Here is a 19,287-nt window from a genome sequence, read left to right as displayed (position 1 = left end):
AACACCGACAGCATGGAGCTGTCACGTCCACAGCCCGAGGGGCTTTATTGTCTGCAGGATACGTGTTTTTATGTCCTCAGAGAATAAAGCCCACTTCGGGAGGACGTAAAAACACTATGGGCTGGTCGTTAACGGGTTAACTTTAACTAATCTATCAATTTATAATGTATTCCAAGGTTGACAATGCCATGTATGCAGTCCTTGAATAGCAGTTCGAAGGAGCATACTGCTGTACAAAATGTAAGAGCATTGCACATTTTGAAGCCCAGATCCAGTATCTAAATGAGCAACTTGCAACGCTGAGATGTACTGGTAACATGGAAAGGAGTTTGTTGCTCACTGAGCACTCACTGGGGCAGATGTGGGGGTGGATGATAGCATTGGGGTGCAGAATGATCAGGCAGCTAGCTGGGTGACAGAAGGAGTGGGAAAGGGAAGAGATCCAGGGAGGCATCTGTTGGCATCTTTTTGGAGCTCCAGCCTCTGTTCACAGGCTGATTTACCTATTGGCAAGAAGGGAATTAAATGTCATCTTGAGTATCCAGCAAACCTTAAATAGAGATTGTGAGTTCATTCTGTAATCAACCTTTCTAATAGACTGTATTGGATTATTACTTTTACAAAGAGATTACATAATATATTCCGTAATCTGTATATCTTTGAAACGGTACTGAAATTCACGAAGTGTAATTGATACTGTTCACAAGGTATTCCTGTTACTATGGATTGCTTCAAAGTCTCAGTATAGTACACTTTTAAGCTTGCGGATAAAGGTGGTGCTATAATCCTCATGAAAACATCAGACTACACGAAAGAAGCAGACAGGCAGCTGACGGACACCAGATACTACACCAAACTGGAGCAAGACCCAACTCAAAAATATGTGAGGGAATTGAGAAGGGTCATCAGAAGTTTGTGGACTCCACAAAACATTTGGACTTGATACCGCAGAATCCCAGTGTTGGAACATTCTACATGCTACTCAAACTACACAAAGCTGGCAACCCATGGAGTCCAATTATCTCAGGTGTGGGAAACCTCACTGAAAGAATCTCAGGCTGAGTAGAGGGTGTCGTCAAACCACTGGTGAGAAATACAACCAGCTGCTTGCAGGACACCACGGACCTACTGAACAAACTCTTGTGTTGGTGTGAGTCACTATGCCGATGTTTTGGTTTTTCTATACATTGGGATCTCTGACTATGGTGGGTGTGTTTCTGGGTGTGTTGCTACTTGAGAGAACCTAGGGGTGATTGGGGAGGGTTCTTATTTCCTCCTCACTTTGGACTTTGTGCTGTTCAATTGTTCTAGCAGTATCTTTCTGTAAGCAAATGAAATCATAGCTGGGTGCACTGGTTCCTCTAGAGTTTGGACTCTGACCACTTGAACATAAGTTCTGGGTTTTCTTTGATTTTGTGAAGTGTGTTTTCTAGTATTGTTATATTTTTATTCCCAGGTATCAGGGTTAGAGAGTACCCCAGGTTCCGGCATGAGTGTGTCCTTATCAGGATGGCCCACTAACTATTTAGGTAGGGGCATTCATATTTTAGAGTCCCATAAGGATAGTATGCATTTATTTTATTTTCACTTTTCCATTAACTGATTGCTTTTAGGGATCTGTGGTGCTAACAGTTCCCATGTGTTTCTTTCAGAAATACAGCTACCACTTGCTGGCAGCAGGTGTGACAATTGTCAACCATAGGTTCCCTTCCAGATGGAGCCTTCCTGGCCACCATGGATGTGGAATCCTTATATTCCAACATCCCACATTAAGATGGACTAACTGCCCGCCAGGTACACTTTGAGGCCAATGGGGTTGCCTTTGAATTGGTGTTGCAACTCACAAGATTAATCCTCACACACACACACACACACAATTATTTTTCCTTTGGCAAAGACATATACCTGAAACTCACCAGAACCACCATAGGCAGTAAAATGGCACTGCAATATGCCAACCTTTTCATGGCAAAACTGGAGAGTGACTTTCTGGCCTCTTGTTCCATCAAGCAATTGGCCTACTTCCGCTATATTGATGACATCATATTTATCTGGACCAACTCCGAACAAGAACTAATAAAATTCCTTGAGGGATTCAGTGCATTTCACCCCACCATAAACCTGACATTAAGCTACTCGTACAAAGAAATCAACTTTTTGGGCACCACCATAAAAATTTCAAACAACTTAATACAGACATCCCTGTACTGAAAACCCATTGAGCGACCCACATACCTCAGATGGAGTAGTTTCCATCCCAAACACATCAAAAAGTCCATTGTCTACAGCAAGGCCATCAGATACAACTGGATCTGATCTAGCGCAGCAGATGGAGATGAACATTTCTAGCATCTAAAAAAGACATTTATAAATCAGGGCTACCATCCCACCTCAATTGATGACCAAATCACCAGAGCCACCGGGATACCCAGAAATCACCAGAGCCACCAGGATACCCAGAACCAACTACTCCAATGCAAAGAGAAGGAGAAAAGGGTTGTGGACCTCTAGTAGTCACCTACTTTCCACAGCTAGAGGTACTAAGGAAAAGCACAAAGGAACTCCATCATACCCTACACAAGGATGACCCTCTGAAAACCATATTCCCGGACCCTCCCCTACTATGTTACAGGCAACCTCAGAATTTGAGGAACTTTATAATCAAAAGTGCATTGCCCTCTGACACATAAAAAGGAACTTATCCCTGCAATGTAAGGAGCTGCAAGACCTGCTGACATGTACGGACCGTGGACAGGATACAAATCCTTAACACAAAACAGGACTATAAGATCCCTGGGATATTCACATGTTCCACGTCTGATGTTGTTTACCTGTGTAAGATGGTGAAACAGCCCTCCTGCTGAGAATGTACCTGTTTCAGTAAGTTTATGCTGTTATAACTGACATTTTGTTGTTTGACCACAAGAGGTCGCTGTGGCCTGAAATGCAACAGGGGAGAGGAAGTGCATCATCACTGCCCAGACAGGATAGAGCTCAGAAGAAAAGAGAGGAATGTGTGTCCGCCATCTTGTGAAGTGTGCTTTCGAGGGCTGCAGAGAGTGAGCCAATGTGATCCACGTGGAAAAAGACCCCTAAAGGACCGGAGTTACAGTGAAGGGGAGCTGAATTAGAGACTGTTCCAGAGTTTGAGAATAGAAAGAAAAAAAATGGCAATGGAGACGGCGCAACACTCCAGATTTAAGCAATATAAGGAGTGACCAAATGTATGTGAAACTTCTCCTTTTATTTAATAAAGTACGTGGACAGCTTGTGAATACGCATTTCGGGGATAACCCCTTCGTCAGTTCAGCTGGTGTTTAAAATATACAGGCTATAAAAATATACATTAGAAGGCAGAGTGGGAGGTAGTGGGGGAGTAGAAGAAAAAAAAAAAAGACAAAAATATATGTATTCGTTATATAAAGTCATGCGGATTAAAAATAGTCATAAATATATATATAACATACAACACCTTAGTACATTGGTATATGTAGAAAAATGGTAGATGGAAAAATGAGTATGCATAAAACTGTTAAAGGAATCGGTCTGAGATCAATGACCCTAGGTATAGTAAAAGGCTATTCACCAAAACTATGTGATAAAGGTAAAGGTACATAGAAAATATGTAGATACTAGACATATATAATTATTATAAAATAAACAAAAATCATAGTATAAAATAATATAATAATAAACTTTGATTGTAAAAAGATATTTCAACTGTAAAGATGGCTTTGAATGTTGGTTTTCACAATAAAAATGCCACAAAGTATAAATAAAATGAATAATGTAGCTGCAAGAAGTGCCCACAACAGGACGGATTGGAGGGGAGAATTTTGTCAATACAATGAGTGAAATATAATGGACTTACCAACTGGTGGGTCCCAAAAGGGTTAAAGATTAGATCTGTTTGCCTAGAAAGATTAGAAAGATATTGGGACCAAAACAAGCCCAATGCTATAGGTGGAAAATAGTATTGGAATAATAATTACAGTTTATCAAGGATTAGGCTATCTGGATAGAAAATGAGGAAATGGATGGTGTGAATCATTCCAGTGGCAAGCAGGGGAGGGGGGTTAATTTGGGATTGTATTACACCTGCATGGGGAGCAGGAGCTGGAGAAAGGGAGAGGAAAAAGGAGTGGTGGAGATGAAATGAGATTACTATAGGAATAATTTACCTGTGGCATGTGGGTCAGCCAGGGCAGGAGCAGGAGAAGTTCTGGTGAGCAGGGGGAGAGTGAAGGTATATATGCAGGGGGCAGGCAAACGAGTCCCTGTATTCTAATTGGTCCTGGATCGAAGGGGGCAGGGAGAGGGAGGGAAAAAAAAAAAAGGACTGAAGGTGATGTGGGGAAAGTGTGGAGAATGGGTGAATGATAAGTACTGGAAGGGCAGGGAGCTCAGAAATTTAGAATGGCATAAGATTGGACCATTGGCTGCTTTGGTATTAGGGTAGAATTTGCAAGGGGGGGGGGGGGGGTAGTAATATGCAAACAGGGCATGCGAGGGGAAAAGCAGAAAAAAAAAAAAAAAACAACCAACAAACAAAAATATATTGGTGGGTTTGAAGGGGTGGTGGATAACAGGGACTGGAGTGCGCAATTAACTAATTAACTTTCAAAAATGTTTTCCAGGCTTTCGTTAAGCCCCATGGGTATAAGAGTATTAAGTTTAAAGATCCAAAACATCTCCCTTCTTTTTAGTGTTTCGAATCTGTTGACTGTGTGGGGAGGGACCTGTTCTAAAATAGTGATAGAAAATGAATTGAAATTATTGTTATGGGCTAACGATGCATGTCTAGAGACGCTATGGTTTAAAAAGCCATTTGTACTGTTGGATCTGTGTTTGTTAATTCTGCATCTCAGGGTTTGGGTGGTGCGACCAACATACTGGAGGTTACAGGGACATTCCAGTAGATATATGACAAAGCTGGATGAGCAGTTGACAAATGATTATATGGCAAAAGATTCCTTAGTTACGCTACTGGTGAAGTCACGTTTGTTATGGCACATGTTGCTGCAGCATTTGCATTTCTTTTTTCCGCAACGAAAGCACCCAATAAGTGTTCCAGAGTTTGTCAGACCCCCATCTTAACGGAGAAGATTGCTTTAAGGACCTGGCTCAGAAGTAGCAGCGTCAGTGAGTTCACATGGTTCTCGGATGAACTCCTATTCCTGCCAACCAGACAAAGGATAGAAGTACCCAACAGACCTGGGTCAGCCATAGAACCACGGCCTCTGGTGTAACCGTGTATGCACCACGTTGTATGTTTGCCACCAAACTGCTCATAGTTAGGCATATTGTTTGTCACAGGCCGCACTACTGGGGACTGATCTGTCTGATTAATAACCCCCAAACACAGAGAACTCTATGGAGCTGGAATTCTCAGAGTGAGAGAGAGAGAGCTTTCTACAAAAGGTCTAAAAGGCACATGTTTTATAACTTTACATTTCCTTGGCTTGTGAGCTATATACTGTTATATCTGTTTGGTGGTACTGTGGTTGGGCAGGTTAGGGGTATGTTGGCAAGATTGTAAGCTCTTGTGTTGTGGCACCGGTGCGTCCCCAGCACCCTCACTAATTGTTCCTGTTTCTAGGGTGAAAGAAGGTAATAGCGGCTGGTTAGAGACAGTCCGCAGATAGACAAAAGCTTGAAGAACATTGGAAGCACACATTGTAAACCACCGCGCTGCATGGCATAAGGGTCTCGGCTGCCCAGCTGAGTATATGTAAATATCTGGGGGAGTTCTTTTTGGTAAAGGGTTTTACTAAACTAAGTAAAATCTCATTTTTACAAGTGAGTTGGAGTCGCCTCTTTTATTCAAGACTTCGCTGTATCCTGGGGAGCCCACCCTGGTACACAGCTTACTCCTGATCCTGTGCAGTAAATGTCATGTTGGTGGCCTTTATGTTGGAGAAACAGGACAAAAACTGAAAGCAAGAATAAAGTCTCACCGCCAAACAATTAAAGAAAGAAATACAGATTTACCTGCGGCTGAGCATTTTTCTAGTCATGGACGTAACATAGAACATATGAAAGTTATGATATTAAAAGGCAACTTTAAGTCTCAGCACCACACAAGAATTTGGGGGTACAAGTTTATAACCATCTTTGACACTTAACACAGGCTTAAATATTTCAAGAGGGTTCTTGCGTGACTATAGATGATGAGAAATCGATAGCACAGATGACACACAGGTCTGGTGACCCTCTAACACCAATTTGAGGGTGCATTCACACGAGCGTAGGCGTATTTACGTTCGCACGTGCGCAGCGTATAATCGCCAGAAAGAACGTTTTTCGGCGATCATGACCAGAGCTAGAAAGCGTATTATCGTTTGTTCCTACTTTGCAAACTATCTTTTTGGCCATCGAATATGCGTTGGCGCGTATTTCGGTCGCGTATGTTCCGTGTTTTTTTCGGGTTGCCGTTTTTACGCGCCGTAAAATCGCCCGTGCGAACGAATACATTCGAAACCAACGCCTCAGATGGTCATGTATATACGATTGGGCGCAAAAACGCGCCGTTTATGCGCTCGAGTGAACGCACCCTAAGGACCATAAAACTTTCATATTCCCTATCAGTGGACTAATTAGGTATTAACTAATCTACCTATCCTGTTCTGGTATTGTTTTAAGTACATATTAATCACACCATGTCTGTGCCTTTGCGTATGTAAGTGAATATATATGTATGTGTCTTCTGATTTATTTCATAAGCCTGAGGAAAAACCATGAGTAGGTTTGAAAGTTCATTATAACATCGTGTCATTTTGTTAGCCATTAAGAGGTATCATATCTACAAGATGACTTGGCTTCTCTTGCTGAGAACAATCACATTTTAGGCCAGATTCACATGAGCGTATACATATTTGTATGCACATTTACGCCACATTTTGGTGCAAAGAGAGTTGCATATTTGCTCACACAACTGCATATATTTTACTATTCTTTCTGCGCTCGCAAAAAATGCGTAACAATGTTCTCAGCCATTGAAATTGCCAATTTGTTTCATGACTTCAAAATGCTCTATTTCGCTGCGCAAATGTGCAGAAAAACCTCTCCATTTGTATATTTCCCAGAGGAGCATGGATGGCCTTATAAGATTCCTCACAAACCTTCTAGGTGCTCTCCTTAAGGAAAAACAACCCCCTTCCTGACCTACGTCTATAGGCCTCTCTCTAGCCAAGCCAGTAACCTACTGCACAATGGTGTGGGGCAATCACCCTCAAACAGCTATCTGCATGGCTATTCCGGGGGTTGGCTCAAAATTTTCTAGTCATTTTTATAGGGGTTGTTTAAAAAGTCTGACATTGACTTGCAGGAATGCTGCCTTCTAATAGGTGGTGCTCCATCTTCCAATTTGCATATTTTCCAGAAGAGCTTGGATGGTCTTACAAGTTTGTTCACAAACCTTCTAGGTACTCTCCCTAAGGAGAAACAATACCCGTCCTGACCCAAGAAAATAGAACATGCTTCATATGTTTTTGCTCAGTTGAATTGTGCACGTAAAATAAGCGCCTGTGAACGATCTCATTGAAATCAATGGGTTCTATTCACTGCATATTGCATATGTAAATTTTTTTGTGCGCAAATATGTCCATGTGAATAAGCCCTTAGTTAGTAGTAGGCAGCATCTAGGAACTCAGAGGTGTGAGTTTATTTGCATCGTCATTATTAGAGATGAGCGAGCATACTTGTCCGAGCTTGATACCCGTTCGAGTATTAGGGTGTTCTAGATGCTCGTTACTCGAGACGAGCACCACGCAATGTTCAGGTTACTTTCACTTTCTTCTCTGAGAAATTTGCGTGCTTTTCTGGCCAATAGAAAGACAGGGAAGCCATTACAACTTCCTCCTGTGACGTTCCAGCCCTATACCACTCCCCTGTGAGTGGCTGGGGAGATCAGGTGTCACCCGAGTATTAAAATCTGCCCCGCCCGCGGCTCGCCACAGATGCATGCTGACAGAGATCAGGGAAAGTGCTGCTGCTACTATAGGGACAGTGTTAGGTGTTATTTTAGTCTTCAAGAAACCCAACGGTCCTTCTTAGGGCCACATCTGACCGTGTGCAGTACTGTTGAGGCTGCTGGGAGCAGTGTTGCACAATTTGTTTTTTTTTTATATATCGGGCGTGCAGACCATAGCGTCCTCAGTCTGCAGTCATTTTACAGAGTATAGGGGCAGTACTGGTGAGGCAGGGAAAGAGGTATACTGGCTATATAGGCAGTGTGGTTGTTCCCACCAAGTTAAAAAATATACAAGATTTGGCCTGCCTGTCAGTGCCTTCCGTTTATAGCGTCTCTGCTGGGGGTAGTAGTTAGTGAATTAATACCCAGCCTTGCGCATAATTGTTTCCTGCCTCTGCAGTGCATTACGTACGCGAAGTCAGCCTCCAACCACAGGCCAATAAGCGGCACATTTAATTACAGCATTCTGTTTTTGCTAATCTCGTAATACACCATGCTGAGAAGTAGGGGTGGGCCTAGAGGACGTGGACGTGGGCGAGGATGCGGAGGCCCAAGTCAGGGTGTGGGCACAGGCCGAGCTCCTGATCCAGGTGTATCGCAGCCGACTGCTGCGGGATTAGGAGAGAGGCAAGTTTCTGGTGTCCCCAGATTCATCTCACAATTAATGGGTCCACGCGGTAGACCTTTATTAGAAAATGAGCAGTGTGAGCAGGTCCTGTCGTGGATGGCAGAAAGTGCATGCAGCAATCTATCAACCACCCAGACTTCTACGCCGTCCACTGCTGCAACTCTGAATCCTCTGGCTGCTGCTCCTCCTTCCTCCCAGCCTCCTCACTCCATTAAAACGACACATTCTGAGGAGCAGGCAGACTCCCAGGAACTGTTCTCGGGCCCCTGCCCAGAATGGGCAGCAATGGTTCCTCTCCCACCGGAGGAGTTTGTCGTGACCGATGCCCAACCTTTGGAAAGTTCCCGAGGTCCGGGGGATGAGGCTGGGGACTTCCGGCAACTGTCTCAAGAGCTTTCAGTGGGTGAGGAGGACGATGACGATGAGACACAGTTGTCTATCAGTGAGGTAGTAGTAAGGGCAGTAAGTCCGAGGGAGGAGCGCACAGAGGATTCGGAGGAAGAGCAGCTGGACGATAAGGTGACTGACCCCACCTGGTTTGCTAAGCCTACTGAGGACAGGTCTTCAGAGGGGGACGCAAGTGCAGCAGCAGGGCAGGTGGGAAGAGGCAGTGCGGTGGCCAGGGGTAGAGGCAGGGCAAGACCGAATAATCCACCAACTGTTTCCCAAAGCGCCCCCTCGCGCCATGCCACCCTGCAGAGGCCGAGGTGCTCAAAGGTGTGGCAGTTTTTCACTGAGAGTGCAGACGACCGACGAACGTGGTGTGCAAGGTTTGTTGCGCCAAGATCAGCCAGGGAGCCACCACCACCAGCCTCACCACCACCAGCATGCGCAGGCATATGATGGCCAAGCACCCCACAAGGTGGGACGATGCCCGTTCACCGCCTCCGGTTTGCACCACTGCCTCTCCCCCTGTGCCCCAACCTGCCAGTGAGATCCAACCCCCTCTCTGGACACAGGCACGACGCCTCCCGGCCTGCACCCACACGCTCACCTCCGCTGTCCTCGGCCCCATCCAGCAATGTCTCTCAGCGCAGCGTCCAGCTGTCGCTAGCGCAACTGTTTGAGCGCAAGCGCAAGTACGCCACCACGCACCCGCACGCTCAAGCGTTAAACGTGCACATAGCCAAATTGATCAGCCTGGAGATGTTGCCATATAGGCTTGTGGAAACGGAGGCTTTCAAAAACGATGGCGGCGGCGGCCCCGCACTACTCGGTTCCCAGTCGCCACTACTTTTCCCGATGTGTCGTCCCAGCCCTGCACAACCACGTCTCACGTAACATTGTACACGCCCTCACCAACGTGGTTACTGCCAAGGTCCACTTAACAACGGACACGTTGACAAGCACAGGCGGGCAGGGCCACTATATCTCCCTGACGGCACATTGGGTGAATTTAATGGAGGCTGGGACCGAGTCAGAGCCTGGGACTGCTCACGTCCTACCCACCCCCAGAATTGCGGGCCCCAGCTCGGTGCTGGTATTTGCGGCGGTGTATGCTTCCTCCACTAAACCACCCTCCTCCTCCTACGCAACCTCTCTTTCGCAATCAAGATGTGTCAGCAGCAGCACGTCGCCAGCAGTCGGTGTCGCGCGGCAGCACAGCGGTGGCCAAGCGTCAGCAGGCCGCGCTGAAACTACTCAGCTTAGGAGAGAAGAGGCACACGGCCCACGAACTGCTGCAGGGTCTGACAGAGCAGACCGACCGCTGGCTTTCGCCGCTCAGCCTCCAACCGGGCATGGTCGTGTTTGACAATGGCGGTAACCTGGTGGCGGCTCTGCAGCTCGGCAACCTCACGCACGTGCCATGCCTGGCCCACGTCTTTAATTTGGTGGTTCAGCGGTTTCTGAAAAGCTACCCACGCTTGTCAGACCTGCTCGGAAAGGTGCGCTGGCTCAGCGCACATTTCCACAAGTCCAACATGGACGCTGCCACCCTGCGGACCCTGCAACATTGGTTTAATCTGCCAGTGCACCGACTGCTGTGCGACGTGCCCACATGGTGGAACTTTACGCTCCACATGTTGACCAGGCTCTATGAGCAGCGTAGAGCTATAGTGGAATACCAACTCCAACATGGGCAGCGTAGTGGGAGTCAGCCTCCTCAATTCTTTACAGAAGAGTGGGCCTGGTTGGTAGACATCTGCCAGGTCCTTGGAATTTTTGAGGAGTCCACCCAGATGGTCAGCGGCGATGCTGCAATCATTAGCGTCACTATTCCTCTGCTATGCCTCTTGAGAAGTTCCCTGAAAAGCATAAAGGCAGACGCTTTGCGCTCGGAAACGGAGGCGGGGGAAGACAGTATGTCGCTGGATAGTCAGAGCACCCTCATGTCTATATCTCAGCGCATTGAGGAGGAGGAGGAGGGGGAGGAGCATGGGGAGGAGGGGGAAGAGACAGCTTGGCCCACTTCTGAGGGTACCCATGCTGCTTGCCTGTCATCCTTTCAGCATGTATGGCCTGAGGAGGAGGAGGAGGATCCTGAAAGTGATCTTCCTGATGAGGACAGCCATGTTTTGCGTACAGGTACCTTGGCACACATGGCTGACTTCATGTTAGGATGCCTTTCTCGTGACCCTCGCGTTACACGCATTCTGGCCACTACGGATTACTGGGTGTACACACTGCTCGACCCACGGTATAAGGAGAACTTTTCCACTCTCATACCCGAAGAAGAAAGGGGTTCGAGAGAGATGCTATACCACAGGACCCTGGCGGACAAACTGCTGGTAAAATTCCCATCCGACAGCGCTAGTGGCAGAAGGCGCAGTTCCGAGGGCCAGGTAGCAGGGGAGGCGCGGAGATAAGGCAGCATGTACAGCGCAGGCAGGGGAACACTCTCCAAGGCCTTTGCCAGCTTTCTGGCTCCCCAGCAAGACTGTGTCACCGCTCCCCAGTCAAGGCTGAGTCGGCGGGAGCACTGTAAAAGGATGGTGAGGGAGTACGTAGCCGATCGCACGACCATCCTCCGTGACGCCTCTGCTCCATACAACTACTGGGTGTCGAAGCTGGACACGTGGCCTGAACTCGCGCTGTATGCCCTGGAGGTGCTTGCATGTCCTGCGGCTAGCGTCTTGTCAGAGAGGGTGTTTAGTGCGGCTGGGGGAATCATCACGGATAAGCGTACCCGCCTGTCAACTGACAGTGCCGACAGGCTTACACTCATAAAGATGAACAAAGCCTGGCTTTCCCCAGACTTCTCTTCTCCACCAGCGGACAGCAGCGGTACCTAAACAATACGTAGGCTGCACCCGCGGATGGAAGCATCGTTCTCTATCACCATAAAAAACGGGGACCTTTTAGCTTCATCAATCTGTGTTTTATATTCATCCTCCTCCTCCTGAAACCTAACGTAATCACGCCGAACGGGCAATTTTTCTTAGGCCCACAGGGCTCAGTCATATGACTTTTGTAAACAATGGTTATACGTTTCAATTCTCATTAAAGCGTTGAAACTTGCACCTGAACCAATTTTTATTTTAACTGGGCTGCCTCCAGGCCTAGTTACAAATTAAGCCACATTAACCAAAGCGATTAATGGGTTTCACCTGCCCTCTTGGTTGGGCATGGGCAATTTTTCTGAGGTACATTAGTACTGTTGGTACACCAATTTTTTTGGGCCCTCGCCTACAATGTAATCCTAGTAATTTTTATGGGCTTCGCCTGCACTCATGGTACAGCAAGGTGTGTGGGGTTGGCCTACACTTTTGCTACATAAATGTAACTGGGGCCTTGTCTATACTGCGACTACTGAAATATGAAAGAGATTGTTATCTCCCTAAACTGCTGCAACGGGAATGTTACTGTGGCCTGTCTTGACTGCTACTACTACTGAAATGGAACTAATACTGTGCTCCCCCTATACTGCTGCTTCGGAATTGTTACTGGGGCCTGTCTTGAGTGCTACTACTACTGAAATGGAACTAATACTGTGCTCCCCCTATAATGCTGCTAGTGATATGTTACTGGGGTCTGTCCCTAATGCTACCGCTGAAATGTTACTAATTCTGGGCTCTGCCTATACCGCTGCTAATGCTATGTCACTGGGGTGTGGAAACGGAAGCTTCCCAAAGACATGATGGTGGCGAGGCCATTTCCCACCAACGCGGTTACTGTTAAGGTGCATATAACCACGGACACGTGGAGAGGACACGTAGTGCCTCAAAAACATCCCCCTCCTCCTCCAACAATAAAAACATTCTTGCCAAATACCTTTGCATTGGTCCGTCTGGTGGCAGTCCAAGAATTTCACCTTTACCGACACAACAAGAGAGCCCCCCCACCATCCCCCCGCCACGGCCCACTTAATTCTGGCCACATTCCGAAAACCAACTAAATAAAACCGCGCTACTAGGTCCGCAGTCGTCACCACATTCCCATCAACGCGGTTACTGTTAAGGTACATATTACCACTCTGACTGGGGCATGCTCTGTGGGCCGAAGCCCACCTGTATTGTATGTGACGTTAGCTCTGCTGAGCAGGGCACTGCAATGGGATACATTTATGTACCACCGATGGGTTCCAGGGAGCCACCCATGCTGTGGGTCCACAGGGACTTCACATTAGGGATTTGTACCTGCCAGTCTCTATGTATTAAAAACCCCGGTCAGACTGGGGCATGCAGTGTAGGCCGAAGACCACCTGCATTTAATCGGACGTTACCTCAGCTGTGCTGGGCAATGCAATGGGATATATTTATGTACCGCCGGTGGCTTCCTGGGAGCCACCTATGCTGTCGGTCCACACGGAGTTGTAACTGCATGTGTCTACTTATAAAGAACCCCAGTCTGACTGGGGCATGCAGTGTGGGCCGAAGCCCACCTGCATTAAACCTGACGTTACCTCAGCTGTGCTGGGCACTGCAATGGGATTTGTTTATGTACCACCGGTGGGTTCCAGGGAGCCACCCATGCTGTGGGTGCACACGGAATTCCCATTGCGGAGTTGTACCTGCCTGTGACTATTTATAAAAAACCCCGTTCTGACTGGGGCATGCAGTGTGTGCCGAAGCCCACCTGTATTTAATCTGACGTTAGCTCTACTATCCCGGGCACTGCATTGGGACAAACTACAGGAGCAATACAGCGCTAATGAGACGTGCACAGCTACGCTAGCATTGGAGTTCGCTGTAGGCCCGCGATTGCTGAGGGTTTGTGCAGAGGCCTATGTCCTGGGTGCAGTGAAAGTCCGCTTCCTGCCTAGGATTGCTGAAGCTGGGGGCCGAGGCCTATGTCGTGGTCGCAGTGCAAGTCTGCCATGTTTGGCCGGTCAGATCCATTTTTGGTTCATGTCTTGGGTTTCCTAGGACCCACCTATGCTGTTGGTGCAAACTTAGCTCCCATCACGGTGTTTGACCTGTCTGGCACAAAGGCAGTGACTGACTTGGGTAGTCGGCAGAGCACAGACGGCTTTCCCCTTGCAGTGTGGATTGAGCTATGCGACACCTTGACAGAATGAATAGTGTGTGGCACATGGGTTCCCCATTGCTATGCCCACGTGTGCAGCTCCTGATGGAGGTGGCACAGGATTGGATTTCTCATTGCTTCTGTACAGCATTGTGGGCTATCGCCCCTTTTAAAGAGGGTCGCTGCCTGGCCCTGCCAACCCTCTGCACTGTGTGCCTGCGGTTCCTCCTCATGGCAGACGCACTTATAAATAGACATGAGGGTGGTGTGGCTATGAAGCCAGCGTGTGGCATGAGGGCACCTGAAGGCTGCGCAGGGACACTTTGGTGTGCGCTGTGGACGCAGCGTCGTGCGAGGGGGGGGTTGGGCAGCATGTAACCCAGGTGAAGTGGCAGCGGAGTGTCATGCAGGCAGTGATTGTGCTTTGTTCGAGGTAGTGTGGTGCTTAGCTAAGGTATGCCTTGCTAATGGGGTTTTTTCAGAAGTAAAAATTGTTGGGAGGGGGGGGCTCACTCTTGCCGGTATTGTGGCTTAATAGTGGGACCTGGGAACTTGAGATGCAGCCCAACATGTAGCCCCTCACCTGCCCTATCCGTTTCTGTGTCGTTCACATCACTTTCTTGAATTTCCCAGATTTTCACAAATGAAAACCTTAGCGAGCATCGGCGATATACAAAAATGCTCGGGTCGCCCATTGACTTCAATGGGGTTCGTTACTCGAAACGAACCCTCGAGCATCGCGGAAAGTTCGACTCGAGTAACGAGCACCCGAGCATTTTGGTGCTCGCTCATCTCTAGTCATTATTGTTCTCTTTTATCATCATGTTTTAAAAAAAATATTGTGCACCTTGGTTCCCTCCCTACCCATAGTCGGCTGAAAGTGACATGAGAGTGGCAACACATGACATTCCAGCAGTGGCGGTCATGTGGCTAAGTGCTATGGGGTGAGGAAAGACATGGTTACCTGCACTGTGTGGCAACTTGGGGATATTGAGCTCATGGGATCGCCATCTTTCCTTCACCTAGATGGGTGGTGACATCTCAGTAATCCAAGTCCAGGCCAGATGTTTGGTGAAAGTCCATAAATCCGCCTTTATTATGGTACCATAACAGACAGCAAGAGTAACATCATCTTTGCGCTGTTGTTATAATCCGTCACAGTACACATGTACATATCAACACATCCCTTCCCGTCTCGCCACTAAATAACATAACGCTTTCTAACCGAAGCCTAGTGTCTTAAACACAAAGTAAAAGTCCATCAGCTTTAGCCAATCAGGTTGTCAATCTAGGGGACATTCTTCTCTGTCAGACTCATGGTAGCAGCTTAATCTGCATTAGACCACTCTCACAGAAGGGGGCACTAAACTCAGCAAGGCAGGAGATTTTGTACTGTCTTGTCACATCCAGACAGATGTTCCCTAATTAATGAGCAGGCTGCACCCTTTCTTTGCCAAATCTTTCTTTGGAAAGCCTGCTCTCCAGCCCCCTAAAGGCCATCTCAGGTATTGCACTTGTACACCCATTAAACCTTTACAATGAAACTCTATGGATCAGAATCAACATACTTCAAATATGATGCTTAACAATGGGCCCTCCAGGCTGAACAGCATCAATAACACTACAGTGGAAGAGAGAAGGAGAACCCAACGTAATCACGACAATGGGGATGACGTGAGAGGGGGAAGCCCGCAAGGGAACCAAATTGCTGAGGTAGTCCATGGTAAAGAAGGTTACCTGAGCTGCAAAGAATGTTATATTATTGGACCATGAAATGTCAGAGGGATGGACATAATCAAAAGATAAATAGAAAGAATGAGTGTGAATCTAATGGGAGTCCGTGAACTGCATTGGACTGGAATTGGGAACTTCAGCTCTGATAACTACACAACCTATTATTCAGGAAACAAGATGAAAAGGAGAAAAGCGGTTGCCATTTTGGCAAGCAAAAGGATTGCAAAGTGCATAGAGACACCCAAATAGATCAGTGATAGGGTCATGTCCATTGAGAAAAGAGGAAAGCCAGCAATACATACGGCTGTTTTTTTCTCTAAGGTATGTGCTGTATGTAATTATATATCTATAGCTGGTATAAGTTATACTAGCTGTACATATATAATTATATACAGGAGATATATTAATCTGACATCTCCTGCATATAGTGCTATGAATCATGCTGGTATAGCCTGGGTGTAAGGGTCTGGTGCTGGTTCAGAGCTTTTTGTTGTAACCTGAGTAGACAGATAGCATAGAGGAAAGCCAGAGGTCAGTAACAGGTAATATCAATTTGCAGTATGGAGGAGCAGGCAGGAGGTGAAGCTTGACTATTGGCTGGGAGCACAATAATCACACAAGGAGTGAAGGACAGGGACAGGTTTATAAAGGAAGTTCAATCAAACAAGTAGTGTGGAGCAAATCCGGAACTGGGTCCTCAGTTTGTTAGGGAGTTTCAACCAGAAGGCAGCCTGGCCAATCTTTGCAGTAATCCGAAATGGTCCAAAGAATTTTTGACCCAACTTTGGAGAAGGTAAATGCCTTAAAATTTTTGCTAGACAGCCAAACATCATTACCCACCTAGAAGGTAGCAGTGGCTTTGCAGTGTCTGTCTACTGCCTTTTTATAATTTTCTTGGGCTTGCTGTAGCACCTCAATTAGCTTTTCCTGGGTTTCCAGCAATATAGTTAGCCTGTGAGTCACAGGAGGAGTAGGAGTATTCAAAGGAAGGTCCAGAATAAACAACGGATTTAAACCAAAATTAGCAAAAAAGGGACTTTGCAAAGTGGAATTATGTTTAGAGTTGTTATAAGAAAATTCTGCTGTAGGTAAGTAGTCAATCCAATCATCCTTGAGGTAGGAAATGAAACAGCGGAGGTATTGCTCAAGAGTCTGGTTGGTCCTTTCAGTCTGGCCATTGGACTGGGGATGCAAAGCGGAAGACAAATTGACAGTATTCCCTATGACAGGACAGGAATTAACAATCTCTCATCTTCTCGTGAAATAATTAAATAATAGAGTGCATATATAAGTAAGTAAGTACAGGGTGTTGTCCACAGGAACATTTGGATGTTCGATGTGACATCTCTTACACTGATCCGTCCAAAAACCACTTGGAGAACTCCAAGGATCCTTTAAAGTCTGTCCAGACCGCCCAAGGGGCATAGGTGTTAGAAGGTTTGAGACCCATCTCCAGATCAGAACTTCTAAGATCCTCCATATACTTAATGAAGTCCTTGGTATTGCTTCCCTCTGCCTCCAATGTTGGGAGATAATGTGGCGCGTGGCCATGATGAAGTTTCTCAAAAGACCCTTTTTGGCCTGAGAAATAGAACCTGGCAACATAGAGAGGAGAGCGACCTTGGTGGTCAAGACCAGGAGGGACCTGCACACCATTCTATACAACCGGGCGATGTCACCCCAGAGAGAAGCCCTTAGCGGACAACTCCACCAGATGTGGAACATGGAGCCTACCTCAGAACAGCATCTCTAGAACTCATCTGGTATCGCTGAGAAAATCCTGTGAAGTTTGTCCGGGGTTCTGCACCATTGCGATACTATTTTGTAGTTTAGTTCCTGCACCTTAATTTATATTGACATCTTATGGGATAGGGTGTAGGACTTGTTCCAGAGCTCTCTAGAGAAATGTCTGCCCAGCGCTTTCTCCCATCTTGCCTCCCAAGAAAAATGGTCTCATTGATCAACAACCAGTGCAGCAGAGATATCACGTGGCGCAGGGAAGTGTGGGCGACACAGAGCTCCTTGAATGGAGTGAGATCTGCGCTCAATGGCTCGGAAGCTCTGAGTGATCCCAAGTAGTCCCTCACCTGAAAATATTGCATCTATGCTCTTGGTTTTAATCTATGCCCTCCACCCAAATCACCTAATGGACATATACCCCCGGGACCCTGAACATCTCAAACTCATGGTAGGAGACTGTTTGGTAGGAAGGATAGTTCCATTATCAATATTGTGGAAGGAATCTGGGGATTTCCTCTTAGTGGCGTCAAGGGACCAGGTACCATCATCACCTATCTGCCTCTTACTATACGATTCCAGGCTTTGAGTAGATCTAGAGTAAGGGGTGATGCCCCCTGTTCCTTCCAATCCACCCTGCCCAGGACCTAGAAAGTGCCTCCCAAATTAAATTGATTCTGGTTGCTCTCCAGCGTCACCCAGGCCTTCTCATTGGCATGATGGATTATATCCAAAATACAGTTTTCAATTGCCTTGTGGTACAGTTCAAGGTCCAGAAGGTCCGCCCCCCCTGATTATTGGGTTGGGTGAGACTCTTGTAACTTATTCTAGGTGAGAAACCTCTCCAGACAAACCTCACCAGGGACTTCTGCAGTTGGGTAAAGAAATGTCTAGGGAGGTCGCAAGGCACTGTCCGAAAAACATATAAGATTCTAGGCAAAATGTTCATCTTTAGGTCATTAATTCTTCCGAACTAGGAGATATGTAGCTGAGACCATCCCTCTAGCTTTGTCTCAAATATAGTCAGCAAGGGACTGTAATTTAGTTCATAAGCATCTGTTGGGTTGGCCGGGATGTGGATGCCTAAATACTTTTAGAGAGTCCTCCTTCCCATGAAAATGAAAAGTCTCACGCAAAGCATTTGCCTCAGAGGCTGGTATGGAGATGTTGAGAATTTCCGACTTTTGGGGATTCATTTTAAAGTTACTGAGGTTCCAGTATCTGGACAACTCTGATATGATACCAGGTAGAGAGATCCATGGATTTGTGACATACGGCAGCAAATCATCCGCAAAAAGAGATAATTTAGGGTCCCCATCATTATCCCTTACTTCCCGCATGTTGAGGTTACTTCTCAGGGCAACTGCCAGCAGTTCCATTGCTATAATATATATTTTCGGGGAGAGGGGGCAGCCCTGTCTGGTGCCGCTTTGAATTTGGAAAGTCTCCGATAGGAGGCCATTGACTCTGATGCGCATGGAAGGGGAACCATACAAGGCCATTATCTAGGAGAGGACACTCAAACCCAAGCCTACCCTTCTCAGGCCCCCCTCTAGGAAGGTCCAGTTCACCCTGTCAAAAGCCTTCTTGGCATCTACCACCAGGAGACACAGGGGAATATGGAAACTTTGGGCCTTATTAATCAATGATGTTGTTTTGATCGTATTATCCCGGGCTTCTCTTCCCGGGACGAAGCCAGCTTGGTCTGCATGGATAAGATGGAGTATAAGGGAATTTATTCTATTTGCCAGGATCTTGGAAAATATCTTGAGGTCACCATCAATTAGGGAAATGGGTCTGTAGCTACTGC

Source organism: Eleutherodactylus coqui, chromosome 12 (genome assembly GCF_035609145.1).
Source record: "Eleutherodactylus coqui strain aEleCoq1 chromosome 12, aEleCoq1.hap1, whole genome shotgun sequence".
Taxonomy (NCBI): domain Eukaryota; kingdom Metazoa; phylum Chordata; class Amphibia; order Anura; family Eleutherodactylidae; genus Eleutherodactylus; species Eleutherodactylus coqui.
This window is presented reverse-complemented; position numbering follows the sequence as displayed.